Raw genomic sequence first — 15,692 nt, 5'->3', positions numbered from 1 at the left:
ATTAGCCAGGCGTGGTGGCGGTTGCCTGTAATCCCAGCTACTTGGGAGGCTGAAACAGGAGAATTGCTTGAACGATTGGAGGTTGGAGATGGAGGTTGCAGTGAACTGAGATTGTGCCACTGCACTCCAGCCTGGGCAACAGAGTGAGAGAAAAAAAAAAAGGATTATTTATTTTTTAGGTACATCTGTTTGGAAACACTTCAGTTTTTTTCAGGTAGAAAATTTGGGTCTTATGTGTCTTTACTGATTGGTAGTCTTCAGTAGATATTTATAAACAGATGGGTAATAATATGTGTTAATAAAATATATATATAATTAAGATACAGAATATAGGTAGATAATATTTAGAATATATAATTTATTCTTCTAAAAATGCATCCTAATTCCCTTTTTTTGCATTGATAGCAATCTGTAGTAATTTGGCAATTTGCTTCTAGATGTTTACAAACTACTTCTGCTTCTCTTGTCCCTTGAAGGTGTATATAAAGAGAACAAGGAAAGAAGAGCAGTTTAACAGTTAGAGATCTGTTAGCCCATCAGAACCCACAGGACAATGCGCCATACAGAGTGTAGAGAATTTAGAAGGTGTAGTTCAAGATGGGATACGTAAGTGATGCTCTAGAGGATTGCGTGCAGCTACAGACCAGTGCTAACCACTTCCTACAATTGCTTTCTATCATCCAGACAAGATCGGACTCAGATACAATGACAGATGTTTCCAAGGATACTTGGGGTGGAACAGAACCTATAAGTTGTTTTAGTTGAATATTTTTTATATGCAAGAGATTTAGCTTTATTTATGCACATATGCAAGAAACTAATTTTGTGAAAATAATTTTGTTGACTACTAGGATATACTGTTTAAAAATTCTTACATTAGATTTGCTTTGGGCAGTGTTTTTCAAAAGGTGAGGCATGTACCATACAGCGTATACAAAATGATGTGCAGGTGGTACACTAGTTACCCTGGTTGATTTTTTACTAGCTCATTAAGCCTACGACTTAGTGGATATCTGCTTGGAATGATCCTGTGTATACAATGTAGACTGCCTAAATTTGACTCATGGAAAATTTAAATAGTAGTTCAGGTATTCAGATACCAGAAGTTTGGAAAATAGTGTCTTTATTTGAGTAATAACACTGTAATGTATATACTTAAATACAGAACTTTCTGTTATGTTACCGTTGTAGTGTTGTATCTTTTCTAAAGCAATTTGTAGCTTTAATATAGCCACGCCATAAAAAATATTAGAAGAAAGGTTAATTTCTTTATGTTGATTTATGAATTTGATTAACATACTTTCCGTCAATTTTTACCTTTTGACTCCTCTGGACTCAACAAAATTTCTAACACATAACCATCCACATTTGACTGGCCTTATGTGTTAAAATTTAAATGGTGTTTTAAACCCCAAATATCTCTTTTTATCTTGTTTTTATTGAGAAAAAGAAGTTACATTTGAAGCATATGTGTTGTCTTGCAGCCACCAGTGGGAGAATATGCAAATCTTATTTTCTTGTTCTCATTTTGGTATGCTAAGGTTTAGATTTTCAGATCTTGGCAGGCATTGGGTTAAGCATCTACTATACACAGGTCCATAACTATGTGAACGTAATGCATCACACGAGTCACCTGTCAAGGTGATTTTTGCCACCGCATTAATGACGTTCATTCAGACATAGAAGATGAATTTGTCCGTACTGGCCATGCCTTGTGCTAGGTGGTGAGTCCTGGGTTGAGTTAATAAGGCCTAGCGCTTGCTATCAAGGAGCTATAGTTAGTAGTAAATGGTAGTCTAACTATTTACAGATATGAAAAGAAAGAAGCCAACAATATGTAGAGATTTGCTTAATTGAAGGATAATCAACACTAGTTGGGGACATGACTGATAAAGCCTTTTTTTTTTTTTTAGATAAATAAATTTCTAATTTTTGCCTTAAAGAAGGAGTGGTCACTTTCCTGTGTTTTCCAATGAATGAATTCACTCATCCCCTTTATTCCATAAAGAATTGGTGGAAATTGAGAAAAATATATAGAGTATGTATTTTTTTTCCATAGAAAAATGGATACGAAGTTTGGGTATTAAGGTAAAGCCTAGATGGTTTTCATAGATGGAATTCTCATCTTGAGGTCTTTTTATGTTTCCCTAGAAGCTGCCATTAATTTAACCCTGAGCTTTTTTTGTAGAAAATACAGAGAGAACTCTGATTTAGTTAATCATTGCTCCTCAACCACAGAAGTGTTTTCTCCCCAAGGAACATTTATCAGTGTCTGATGATATTTTTGGTTGGGACAACTGGTGGAGTTGGGCATTGAGTAGAGGTCAAGGACACTGGTACATACCTTACAAGCACAGGACAATCCCACATCAGAGAACTCTGCAGCCCAGATGTCAGTAGTGCCATGGTTAGAAACCCTGAATTAAATACATCATTGTTTGTATAGTCAAAATAGCAGTTAACTTAAAACTTGAGAAACATTTTGTTGATTCCAGTATATTGAACAGTATCCTGAATAACACTCTTAAACTAGAAGACAAACATGTGATTACTAGTTAATAAAAATGTAAGAAATGAGAAAGTTAAGTAAGATAATCCAGGCTGGGTGCGGTGGCTCACGCCTGTAATCCCAGCACTTTGGGAGGCCAAGGCGGGCGAATCATGATGTCAGGAGTTCGAGACTAGCCTGGCCAACATGGTGAAACCCTGTCTCTACCAAAAATACAAAAAAATTACCTGGGCATGGTGGCACACGCCTGTAGTCCCAGCTACTCAGGAGGCTGAGGCATGGAGAATCTCTTGAACCCGGGAGGTGGAGGTTGCAGTGAGCCGAGATCATGCCCTTGCATTCCAGCCTGGGCGACAGAATGAGACTCTGGCTCCAAACAAACCAACTAACCAACCTATGGAGAAGGGAGAGAATAGGATGGAGGAAGTAAAATAGAAACTAGATGCATACTATTTCCTTCTGTATATTTGAGGTTGGAACTATATCATCTTTTACACAATTATAAAATGATCAATTTTTAATTTTTACAGTAAACATTTCAAATGAATATTAATATTCATACACTTAATAAATTTTAATTTTAAAAACAAAAAATGAGTATGAAATATCTGACCATAAATATATTTTTTTGGTAGCTTAAACATAACAAGAGTAACTATTTCAATTAACTTTAAATCAAAGGAATTTGTACAAAGGGAGATGTATCCTAAGGAAAAAAAGAACTGCCTAATGACAAGGACCCTGAAACTGTTTGTTGTTGGTATTGTTAATCTTAGATTTTTGGGTGGGTATTACAGGATGAAAGAGATGGGAAATTATAATATTCTAATTTTGTCATTCCTGGTGTCATTGAGTACCCAGTATTCTTAGTATAGAAGAAAAAGTGTACAGATATAAGTTAAAGGAGAATGAACAAAAAATGGGTAGTCCTCAGTTTAGACATGTCATAATTAATTCCTGATATGTTTTAGTTTTTAAAAAAGGAACCTGGAGGGAAGAAAAACTCCTGTGTATATTCACAGAAAAGGTCTAGAATCAATGACCAACCCAGTAACTCCAGCATTTCTCAATCCAGACTATGCTCTGGAAATAGCATTTTTCATTTGAGGGGATCAGAGCTTCTTAGAGAAATGCCTGAATGCGAGTCTCTACAGGAAATGTATGGGATCATCCTGGATCGTCCTGTCATATCAGAAAATAGGGCAGTTATGAAAGATTACTAGGGTGGGCCAGAGGGCCTAGGAGACAACACGATGTTCCTGCTGGCCAAAGACGGGACAGTGGGAGCATCAATACAGATAGCAACAGCAATACATTCATGAGTGTATAATGATAATAAAGAAGCCAGCAAGCAAGGAGAAGGCTACCAGTGAGCCATCTTATTATTTGGAAACCTTATAAAGGAAAGCAGGAATAAGTCATCTATTCTGCGTTTCCTTGTAGTGTGGTTTCACGGGATATCCAAATACTTGCTTTTTATGTAAGTATTTCAGCTAATAAATGAAGACATAATGGTAGCATTGGAATATTACTATTCTGCAACTTCTGATGACATAATGGATCTAGGTACTGATCATTGCTAGGCTCTTAATGTGTCCCCCCAAATTTACATGTTGGAAATGTAATCCCTAGTACAACAGTGTTGGGAGGTGTGGCCTAATGGGAGGTGTTCAGGTCATAAAGTTGCTTATTATTTGGAAAACTGTTCAAAGAAAGATAAAATTAACAGCCCAGGCTGGTCATTTATAAAGGATCTTGTCTCTATTAAAAATCAAAATATTAGGTGGGCATGGTGGTGTGTGACTGCACTCGCTGTGGCTCGGGAGGCTGAGGCAGGAGGATTTCTTGAGCCTGGGAGATCAAGGCTACAGTGAACTGTGATTGTCCACTGCACACCAGACTGAGTGACAGAGGGAGAGTCTGTCACAAAGAAGAAAAGAAATCTATTCTGTATATCCTTTGTATGAGTGGTATCACTCTGTAACCAAATAGTAGATGAAGAGGAAATCACTTTGTATATATGTATTAAAAATTACTTCTTAGTATAAAAAGAAGAGTTTAGCATAAAAATAGCTTAGTATAAAAAGAGCTTGAAGTACTGGGGTTACTCTGTTGCTTTGTCATGTGAGGATGCTGCATTCATTCTCTTTCCCTTCCACCTTCCTACATGTGAGGATGCAGTAAGAAGGTCCTCTCCAGATGCCAACCCCTTGATCTTGGACTTCTTGGGCTCCGGGACTGTGAGAGAGTACATTTCTGTTCTTTATAAATTACCAGTGTCAGGTACTCTGTTAGAGCAGGACAAAATGAACTAAGACAGTCACCATTAAAAAATAATAATCAAGGAGAGACAACCAAATATTGTATGCCTCCTGATGAAAAAAACACAACATCTCCTATGAGGTAGTCTTGACAAAAGAAATTAATTATGAATCTGATCAGACTTCTAAATCCAAGTGCCTATTTACAGGAAATACAGAACCCTGAGAAGCATGTGAACACGATAGGGGTGCAATCAGCCTAGTCAAGATGGTGGGAAACTGTGTAAGTCAAATGGCCCATGTTCTTCAATAAAATCAACTGCAGGGGCAGAAAGAGATGGAGAGGGAATTTATAAGTTATTAGAAACTTTTAAGAGATGTAACATCCAATCATAATGTCTGGATCTTATTTAAATCCTGATTTAAATGAAGCTTAATACAAAGAATGACATTTGTATGCTGATGAATAAAACACAAATTGGGCATTTAATAGTAAGGAATTATTTAGATGCAATAAGGTTATTGAAATTATTTTTAAAAGAACCTTTACCTTTTAGTAGTATGTAATGAGTTATTTATGATTAATATAATATCTCTAGAATTTTCTTCAGAATAGTACAGGCTAGGGGATGGGTTACCTAAAGATTCAGTATACTATTCTGTCTACTTCTATATGTTGGTTCAAAATTATCCTTAATAAAGGTACTTTAAAAAAAAAATAAAGGAAACACACACTCAAGGCACTTCTTAGTAGTTTGAAGGTTTATTTAATTACTTTTCTCTTTGAATTTTTTCCCCCACTCCATATAGCACTGAATTTTAACCTTATCATTTTTAGGCTTGAATATTTTTATTGGTCATCTTATTTCTTTGCAACAAACAAAGTACATTAAAATTTTAAATATAGTACTGTGTGATTATTAATATATAATAGATCAAAATAGCACAAATATACAAATATGTAACGTTTTGCTTTTTAATGTGGAAATAAGACCATCCAAATGAGAACAGGTGAAGGCTATTTATTCAGAGCTTGCTGTAGTTAGGGGGCAGCTATCATGGCTTGCCTTTGACGGAGGCTCCCAGGCAGGCTGAGGAGTGGGAATGCTTTTGCATGGAGAAATGGGAAGGCTTGGGTGTGCTCTGATTGGAAACTGCTGGCATGAGGTAGCTGCAGGTGGGCTACCTAGAATAGGGCCATATATGGTGTCATTGTTTAGAATTTCATATTTGGCTTTCTCTGGTTGTTCCTACGTTGGAAGGAGAGTCAGAACTTAGGGAGTAAATAGAGTTTTGTTACATCAGTATTACTCAATTCTTCTAATTCCCTCCAAGTTAAATGCTAAACACCAATTAGTGGTCCTTTGTCAGAAATTATTTTTGTAGATATATCAATGAGCTGAAAACTAGCTTATGATATCCTTCTTTTTTGTTGAAAGGAGGGATCTAGAAACTACTTGAGTGGCAAAAGTGTTTGTTTTCCAGAGGCATTTATGTTCTCAGCCTTGAGGCTGCTGTATTAAACTGTGCTTTGTCATCCTGGAAGTTTTTATGCAGAGTTGTACATCAATTGTAAGATTCAGGACAGGTGACGCTTTTTTTGTTGTTGTTTTGTCATTTTTTCAATGCGTGTGTTTGTTGTTTGTTTTTTAAATTTTGCAAAGCAGAAGAGCTATTCAGGACACCATCATGACTTTTCCTGGACTCTGGGCACTTTGGCCATCATGGGCCGCCCTCACCATAGTAATATCAGTCATAAAATTGTATTTTATTTAACTTTAAATATTTCAATATTGTACTTTTTCCATTTTATGCATCATTGAATTGATTTTCATGGCCCCTAAGAGTATCATTTTCTTCTGATGTGAGAAAAAAGTGAAAACATTTTCTTTGACTCTAAAAATTTGTTTTTCTCTTTTGATTTTAAAGGAAAATAAAACACTGTCCTGGGCTTCTAAACTTATTGTGGCCCTGGACACTGCCTCATGGACATACTGGCTTTGGGGCTGTTGACCATGGAGAATTGGGTGGGAAGAAACTGCATTACACCTTGACCCCCTTGTTTTCAGGCTCGTGGAACCTTTTTAGGGAATGATGCATATTGAACACGAAGAGCTTGACATGGGATACCTTAAAATGTATCTCTCGGAAGGTCTTTGCATGCTCCCAGGTAGATGCATGTTCTGCTCTAAAGGAAACTGGTTACTAGATATTCTACATAACTGTTGGGGTTTTTTCCCCCACCCAGATTTTGATAAGTTTGAGTGTATATTATACTTTATGGGAGTATATTTTACTTATGCTTTCAACATGAGCTTGTTATGCAGATACTCCTTTGTAATATAGAGTGTTTACATTTCAGAAAGAGTACAGGAAAGAGAGTCACACCATCTTGGACACTGGGCAAGGTTAGTAGGTAATTAAACTGGTCGCCTCTTTGAGTACCTGCCTCAGGATGGTTTTGTATAGTAATGAGATAATGTTCACAGTTCTAATGCAGCCTGGGACACAGGAGAAGCACTAGACTAACAGATAGTTGTGGAATGGTGTGCGCGATGATGTCTCCTGAGTGCAGATCCACTTCCTGGGGATGTGTAAAGGGGTTGAGATATTACTCAGCCCAAGTAACTAGGACATGTATTCTGGAATGGGACACTACTGGCCCCTTAGGTAGATGGAGTGGAACTTTTACAGAGTCAAATTGGAACCATGTCTGTGATATACATTTAACTGTCTTTATTTTCAATATTAACAAATCAGGCTTAGATCTAAAGCTTTCAGGGTCACACAGTTCAGGTGCAAATCATTGAGTCCAAGGCTGGTGATATTTTGTGTATGACTTTTTCACTCTATGATTTTTTTTTTTTCTTCAATTCCCAAGGACTTTTTGTAGAAGTCAGATATTTGAGGGTAGCCCAGGTTTAGGTCATGGCTGGATTCCTTTTACCTCACAATTCAAATTTTTAAATATCTCCTCCGGAAGATCTAGACTGAAGAACGAAGTTTCCTTTGAAAATGATGTAAGCCCGAGGAATGGTGAAATTTCTGGAAATGGTATTGCTATAAAAATTTGGGGAAACAAAGTATCTGATTTATTTCATTTCTTTTTTTGCTGCCTTTTAAATCTTTTGTCATTTTAAACCTTTTATTAGCTATGTTAATTTTAGTTAATTTTTATCCATTACTTGGGAAATTTGTCTGAAATGATGGTATTTAATTAACTGATAAGATTTTACTATCTTCCTAACATTTAGACCTTAAAGAAATATCAATAATTGTTATAGAAAGCTTGTACCTAAGTTAGTGCCCCCTCCCACTTCTTGATTTCTTAATTTTTTTTCTTAGCAAGCATATACAGATTGATTTTGTCTTTCTAGAATATCCAACACCTTTGGTATAGAGATCTGTCCTCCTAACATTTGCTGGTATCAAGAGTACTATTTTCTGGATCTGATTTAAATACATATTGCAAATAGAAATAATATTCCTATTGTATTTCCTTTTAACTTGTGAAGTGGAGCATGGCATACAAATGGTATTCTCAGTATTTCAAATAATTACCTTCTTACTGTGCAAGTTCTATTCAGCATATAAAACCCATCCAGTTTTGTTGTAGATGCAATCTGATTATTACATGTTGACAAGGTCATATATCTATTAATTGGATTGGAGATGGGATACAAAATTGCTGTAATTATTGTAATTTTCTAGCTAATTGCAGGGTTGGTGGTGAATATTTTACTTCTGCAAAATGAAAAACAGTATTCCATCAGAAGTTGTTTTATGGGGTTTCAGACATTCTGTTTTATATCTTTGGTGCTTTTTGCCCACAAAGTATCTCCTTTTTTTTTTTTTTTAAATCGATCTGAATGTCACTGTGCTCATTGGCAGGGATCGGCAAAATCAGGCACAGGCAGAGAGCTGAGTAGTACTCTCAGCCACCTCTTTGTTCCCGTTGCCACGTTACCTCTATTGTTTATTTATAAATTGGTGTACTCTTTTTTCCGACCTGTAACAAAGGTTGGAGGGGTCAGAGCCAATTGGAAGAGGATCCTCTGCCCTCTTGTCCCCTGCGCCCCACTCAGAAATACTCTCTTAAGATGAGCATTTAAGAAATTAAGTTTATATGGTTTATGCGTTCTTTTTTGCATTAAAAAATTAAGTAAATTATTGGTCATCTTAGTATTTGTAATACAGGGCTTACTTTGCATATTCTCCCGTAGTTTTGGTTAGAAAACTGGGAGCTGTATTGGCATTTAAAAATAATGGTGTATATGCAAGATGTGTTTGGAGGGTTGCAGATCAGGGACACTGTGCTACTGTGGGGGCGTTGGAAGCTCACTGCAGAAGATGGTAAAAGCAGACTGATGTGTATTCCCTGCTGAAATATAAACTGGAGGCGCAGGTGAAAATTGCCAAACCTAATGAGCAATTTGGCAGATAAGACAGGCTGTCAGGCGGCGGCAGTGCAGCAGCAGGCGCGCTGTGAATCAACTTGTGTGTTCCAGAGAACTATATTTAAATAACACAAATAAAATCTTCTTTTTCACTGATATTTGCAATCACAATGAAATTTATTTTATCCTTCAGATTTCCAATTAAATGGCCATTAACATGGTGATTTTTGTTGTAAAATTATTTTTTAATTTGCCTGTTGACATTTTTCATCCATAAAACATGAACAAGATATATTTTCCATACATAGAGACATAAGTAATATTAGGTTTTCTAACACATTAATAACATATAAGTGATCACCTCGGTGGACTGAAACATTTCATCTGTGGACTTGACAGTGGAGCAGACTTAGATAACATTATACTCTCTTCAGTGTATCATGTCATTTATATCTGCTTGCGTTGCCCAGGAATTCTTTGCTCCCATTGGGCTCATGAAAATTGAGACATGTGCATGGCTTCTCCCCATTGAGGCCATCAATATATTGTATAGGAGAGATTTGGAAAAGATCTTCATAAATCTGTTGGGTGCAACAGCTCCTTAGGAAACTTCCCAGTTCACCTTCCTGATGTTTACCATTTGGAAATTGAGGCTCGATGTAAAATAATAACGTATTTTGTACTCTTGGCATAACTGAAGCTCAGGTCTCCAAATTCAAGACAAGCAGAGGTATTGCTGAAAATGTATGAGTACTTATTACCCCTCAAGATCTGTGGCATTTCCAAACTCCTGACTTTGGTGGGGCCCAAGCATCTTTGCAGTTCCTATCTGTTATGTCATCAGTATTTCTATTTTCTTTTCTTTTTTTTTTTCCTTTTTGATGTAGTCTCCCTCTGTCGCCCAGGCTGGAGTGCAGTGGTGCCATCTCGGCTCACCGTGACTTCCACCTCCTGGGTTCAAGTGATTCTCCTGCCTCAGCCTCTCGAGTAGCTGGGATTACAGGCACCTGCCACAATTCCTGGCTGATTTTTGTATTTTTAGTAGCAATGGGCTTTCATGATGTTGGCTAGGCTGGCCTCGAACTCCTGACCTCAAGCCTGCCTCAGCTTCCCAAAGTGCTGGGATTATAAGCGTGAGCTACCACATGCAGCCTGGCATCAGTATTTCTAAGTTGTCTTTAAGCAGAATAAACATTTGGCCCATATATTTAATTGCATCTCTGTGATGCCTGAAATTAAAAATCGTTACACATATGTAATATAATATTTTACACTTTATAATAGTAACTGACGCAGTCCATTGGCCAGGGAAGTATTATTTTTTAGAGATATTCTGCCCCATGTCATCAGATGTAGACATTGGCCTGGCGTTCATCTGGAAAGGCTTGCCTGTTGTGGGTCCACAGGGCTGCCTGTAGGGTATCCACAGAGCCTTGACATGTGGCCCGTTAGGATGGCGTGAGTCACAGATTTCACCAGAATTTGCCTTTGAAATTAGACCCAAACCATGTGCTACTGGACCCCCTGTGCACAAAGCTCTCTGTATCATTCAAAACCTGATGAAATCTTAGGGAAGAACAGGTTTGCACATTCATTTTTTCCCACACAAAAGATTTACCCACTGCCCAATTCTTCCCTCTTCACTTCCTTTTACCCTTGACTATTATATTTGACTTGATTCTGAGGTCTTGCCTGGTACTCTTACCTTTGCATGGGAATAAGCCTTATTTGCCTAATTATGTTACCTGTTTATCGGAAGCAGAAATAGTTACTTACACTTGAAAATTTGTAATGGGAATGTAGCTGTGAATATGTTAAGAAAGCCTATTTAAATCAAAGCAAGAAATCCCATTTCCAAATGGTAGTAAGACGTGTGTTACATGGAGAAAATAATTGCCTGAAAGTGTTTGTTGCATTTGCCAAGATTAGATTGTACACTGGTCAATAAACAAGAGTTCTTTTTTTGTTGTTTTTATCTTTCAATCCAACCAGGTACTTGGGTTCGTTTTTCTGTTGATGCATGTCACACAGAGACCCATATTGTGGATTGCTTTGTCAGCATGAAAGCCTGGCAGATACAATCCTTTCCCCTCTTCTCGCTGCACTTGATATAGATCTCTCCTTTACTTCTTGATAATACGTTTGCTTATTTATTTGTTCGTTGCTTTTAGTGTCAGCAGTGGCTTTGTGTCCCCAGTTCTGTTTGCTCCTGCCTGGCTCCTCTACCCAGCTGGAGAGGTGCCTCATATCTCAGAATTTCTGAGTCACTCCCAATCAGTGACTCCTTTCTTTTTCAGTGACTAAGAGAAAGCTGCCCACAAGCCAGCAAGGTGCTGATAAGTGTGCCTCTGAGATTCTCACCTCTAACTTTTCCGTGGAATGGACAGCTAGTAGTCTCTCTCTGGGCTACATTTTAAAGGAAAAAAAGAAGTCTAAATCAGTTTATTAATTCATGGTGTTATTTTGTGTTTACTCAATTTATTTATATTGATTGGTAAATTAGTAATTTACAAACTATTATTTGTCAATTTATTGCCTACATACCAACAAATACTTTTCTTTTTTTTTTTTTTAAATCTTGGGGACAAGCACATTGGCTCAGCCTGTAATCTCAGCACTGTGGGAGGCAGACGTGGGAGGACCACTTGAGGCCAGGAGTTCAAGACCAGCATGGGCACCATAGTAAGATCCAGTCTCTACAAAAAGAGTAAAAAATAAAAATAGCTGTACCTGGTGGCTCACAGCTACTCATGAGGCCAAGGCAAGTGGCTCGTTTGAACCAAGGAGTTCGGGCTGCAGTGAGCTGTGATCATACCACTGCATTGTAGCCTAGGTGGCAGAGTGAGACCCCATCTCTTAAAAAAAAAAATCTGGGAGGTCCAGTGTGTATACTGCATGGCTTGTGAATGTGGAAGTGCAGTGAGCATAGTTTTGCTCAAGAATGGGTTGATGATAGCACTTTCCCAGAGTAAAGCTCGTTTTTATAAAATCTCCATGTCTCAGAACGGATCCCTGCTTTAACTACTTTTCTCACTGGCATTCGAAAGCAGTTAACCATATATGAAATGAATGATTTTCATAACTCCATAAAAGGAGCATTATGACATCATCATCTATGTCTCCTTTCTTGTTCTCATAAATCCAAACCATCAACCTGTTTATTCTTGTCTACTGGCACACTGTGTATTCCCAGCATAGAACGCCTTTCTACCTATGTTCTCTCTAAAACTTGTGGAAAGTTTTCTGCACCTTAAATTTTCTACCCTAGGGATTAAACAGCTGCTATAAATCACTTTCCCACTCCTCCTCACAGAGGAAAGGGTGAATATGTAATAGCCATCACAGCAGCCTGTTGTCTATCCTGCGGTGTGTTTCTACCATATCACACAAAGCCTCTTTTTCTTGTCTTTTTAGTAGTACTTTGGTAGTAATTTTTTTAAAAAGTATGTAATGTCTGTATATACAAATACATATATACGTAGGCACACACAGAGCTGATATTTAGTGAGGTTATATATGGAAGGATTATAGGAATAGCATGTAATTTAAGAATAAATTATCTTTTAAAGATAGATCCCATGTTTAAGATGAGAAATTACAGTTAGATCAGTTAGGGATGCCTCTGCCCAACCATAATATGGAAAAAGTGTAAGCAAAGGGCATTTTAGCGAACTGCTAGGGTACTCAACCTATCATCACATTTAATTAAAATGTCATTTTGAGCCACGGCTGACTCATTCGTTAATTTGTTATTTAAAACAGCTTGAGAAGTATTTATTTTAAATACAGAATTTGTGTTAATGAATTGGAAAAGAATATTGTATTGCTTGGCAGAGATGTTATAGCCTAATGATTTGTGGCTTAGAACAAGAAAAACCAGCTGGTGATCAGTTTGTCTAAGTAGTACATGAGTATCTGCTAATATTTGATAATAGCCAATTTTTTTAAATAACCAGAATAAGGGAGTTGGGAATGGGAGGCAGAAACAAGGACACTGAGGCATAAAACTGCATTTAATTCTGAGTATGGGTCTGTGATCCATGGTTCAGTTGGATCCCTTATGAGGAGGGGGAGGAAAGCCAGCTGGGCAGGGATATGCATGGGCCTGTGTCTGTGCTTCTGCCAGAAAAGAAGTCACCAGCTCTGCCTTCCTCACTTCTCCCCCTTGTCTAAGATCTGTCCTCTTTTCTTCAAAAGTGGGAAATTAGTTTAATCAAAGTTGTTGTTTTTTGGTTTTTTTTTTTTTGAGATGGGATCCTGCTATGTTGCCCATACTCAAGTAATCCTCTCTCTGAGCCTCCCCAGTAGTTGGGACTATAGGTAGTCACCACCACACCTAGCCAAGTCTAATGTATAGTTTATTTTTTCCAATTTTGGAAAGCAGGGTATATATAGTTCTGAGTGTGTGTGTGTGTCTATATATCACTACACACACAATTAGTACTAGTCTATTCTTGCTATAACAAATCATCACCATGTTAGGGCTTAAGAGTTTATTACAGTCCTGCATGTCAGAGTCTGGTGTGGATCTCAGTGGGCTGAAATCCAGGGTTGGCAATGCTGCCTTCCTGCGGGAGGCTCTAGGTGAGAATCTGTTTTCTTGCCTTCTCCAGATTCTGGAGTCCACTTGCCTTCCTTCGTGTATGGCCCTTCCTCCATCTCTAGCATTATCAACCTTGTACCTTGTGGACCCTTCTTCTATGGTTACATCTCTCTCTGACTCTTCCGTTCTGACCTTCTCTTCCATGTTTAAGACTCATGTGACTACATAGTCTTGAATTGAGTGAGACTCAGGATCATCCAAATGAGCCCACTGTCTAAGTCCATTCAGGCTGCTTCAACAGAATACCTTAGACTGGGTGGCTGATAAACAACCAAACCTCATTTCTCGTGTCCTACAGGCTGCGAGTGCAAGATCAAGGTGCCAGCAGTTCTGGTGTCTAGTGAAGGCTTGCCTTCTCATAGATCTTTACTTCTCAATATGTCTTTACATGGTGGGAGGAGCAAACAAGCTCTCTTGGGTCATTTTAATAAGGGCACTAATCCAAGTCATGAGGACACAGCTTCCCACCAGGCCCCACATCCTATACCATCACCTTGGGGATTAGGATTTCCACTCTTGAGTTTTGGTAGACACAACATTCATTCCATACCACTAGGGTAATGTCCTGATGCCAAGGTCTTTACCTTAATCACATGTATGATGTAAGGTAACATGGCAGGTTCTAGGGATTAAGATGTAGACATCTTTTTTTTTTTTTTTTTTTTTGGCGGGGAGGAGGGTGGGAAGGCATTATTTTGCCTACCACATTTTACATGCATTTAAATATTTACGGTAGTGTGAAAATAACACACTTTACAAATACATCGTCTTCCATGATAATATGAAATGAGCATCTGACCTAGTGATATTAATGGGCTGATCATTTTGATTTCAGTATTTTGGGAAGGAAAGTAATGAACAGTAATGATCTAGTGAGTGTATTCACCCATTCTTACATTGCTATAAAGAAATACCTGGGACTGGGGTAACTATCATTAGCTCACTGTTCTGCAGGCTTTCTAGGAAGCATGCCATTGGCATCTGCTTGGCATCTAGGGAAGCCTCTGGAAGCTTACAATCATGGTGAAAGTTGAAGGGGGAGGAGGCACGTCACATGACGAAAGCAGGAGCAAGTCGGGCAGAGGGGGGTGCCACACACACACTTTTAAGTGATCAGATATCCTGAGAACTCATTGTCATGAAGACAGCACCAAACCATGAAGGAATCGTCCCCAGGATTCAGAGACCTCCCACCAGGCCCCACCTCCAGCATTGGGGATTACAGTTCAACATGAAATTTGGGCAGGGAGCAAGTATCCAAGCCACATCAGTGAGTATTTCTTTGAGACCATTTTTTATTTAGGTGAGCCATATGGGGCAATATTTGTACAAATAAAACTCTAGCCATTATATAATTGTGGTTGCTTGATAAAAATCTGTGGTAACAAATTAGTTATTTTTAACTCTTTTGCACAATTAAAAGTAATATTTATAGTAATTTTTTAGTGCTGTAGATGGGAAATTTTGATGAGAAAAATTATGTACAGGTTGTGAATATTGTGCATGTTAGGAAGTTTCATTCTTTCACTGGTACTCTCTCTTGTTGAAGCTCTCCTCTTCGCTTCTGTATGACTTATTTTACTTTTAGGCATTAAATTATTGTAACACAAGTTATGTTACTGTATTCATTTTATGTTATTATAATTTATGTTATTTTATGTAACTTTTGTTATTGGAACATAACAGACTGGAGTGCAGTGGTGTGATCTTGCTTCACTGTAGCCTCCGTGCCCTGGGTTCAAGCTGTTCTCCCACCTCAGCCTCCTGAGTAAGCTAGGATTACAGGCATGAGCTACCACACCCAGCTAATTTTTCTATTTTTGTAGAGATGAGGTTTCGCCATGTTGGCCAGGCTGGTCTCAAACTCCTGACCCCAGGTGATCTGCCTGCCTTGACCTCCCAAAGTGCTGGGATTACAGGTG

The 15,692-nt window shown here is 38.0% G+C and overlaps 1 protein-coding gene across 27 annotated transcripts in view; it reads left to right on the top strand.

Annotated features, from left to right (window-relative positions):
• PARD3 (par-3 family cell polarity regulator) overlaps window positions 1–15,692 on the top strand; it is a 708,800-nt gene that overhangs the window by 300,113 nt on the left and 392,995 nt on the right. The gene's annotated exons all lie outside the window — the stretch shown is intronic.

This window comes from Pan troglodytes, chromosome 8, assembly GCF_028858775.2.
Source record: "Pan troglodytes isolate AG18354 chromosome 8, NHGRI_mPanTro3-v2.0_pri, whole genome shotgun sequence".
Taxonomy (NCBI): domain Eukaryota; kingdom Metazoa; phylum Chordata; class Mammalia; order Primates; family Hominidae; genus Pan; species Pan troglodytes.
This window is presented reverse-complemented; position numbering and strand designations above follow the sequence as displayed.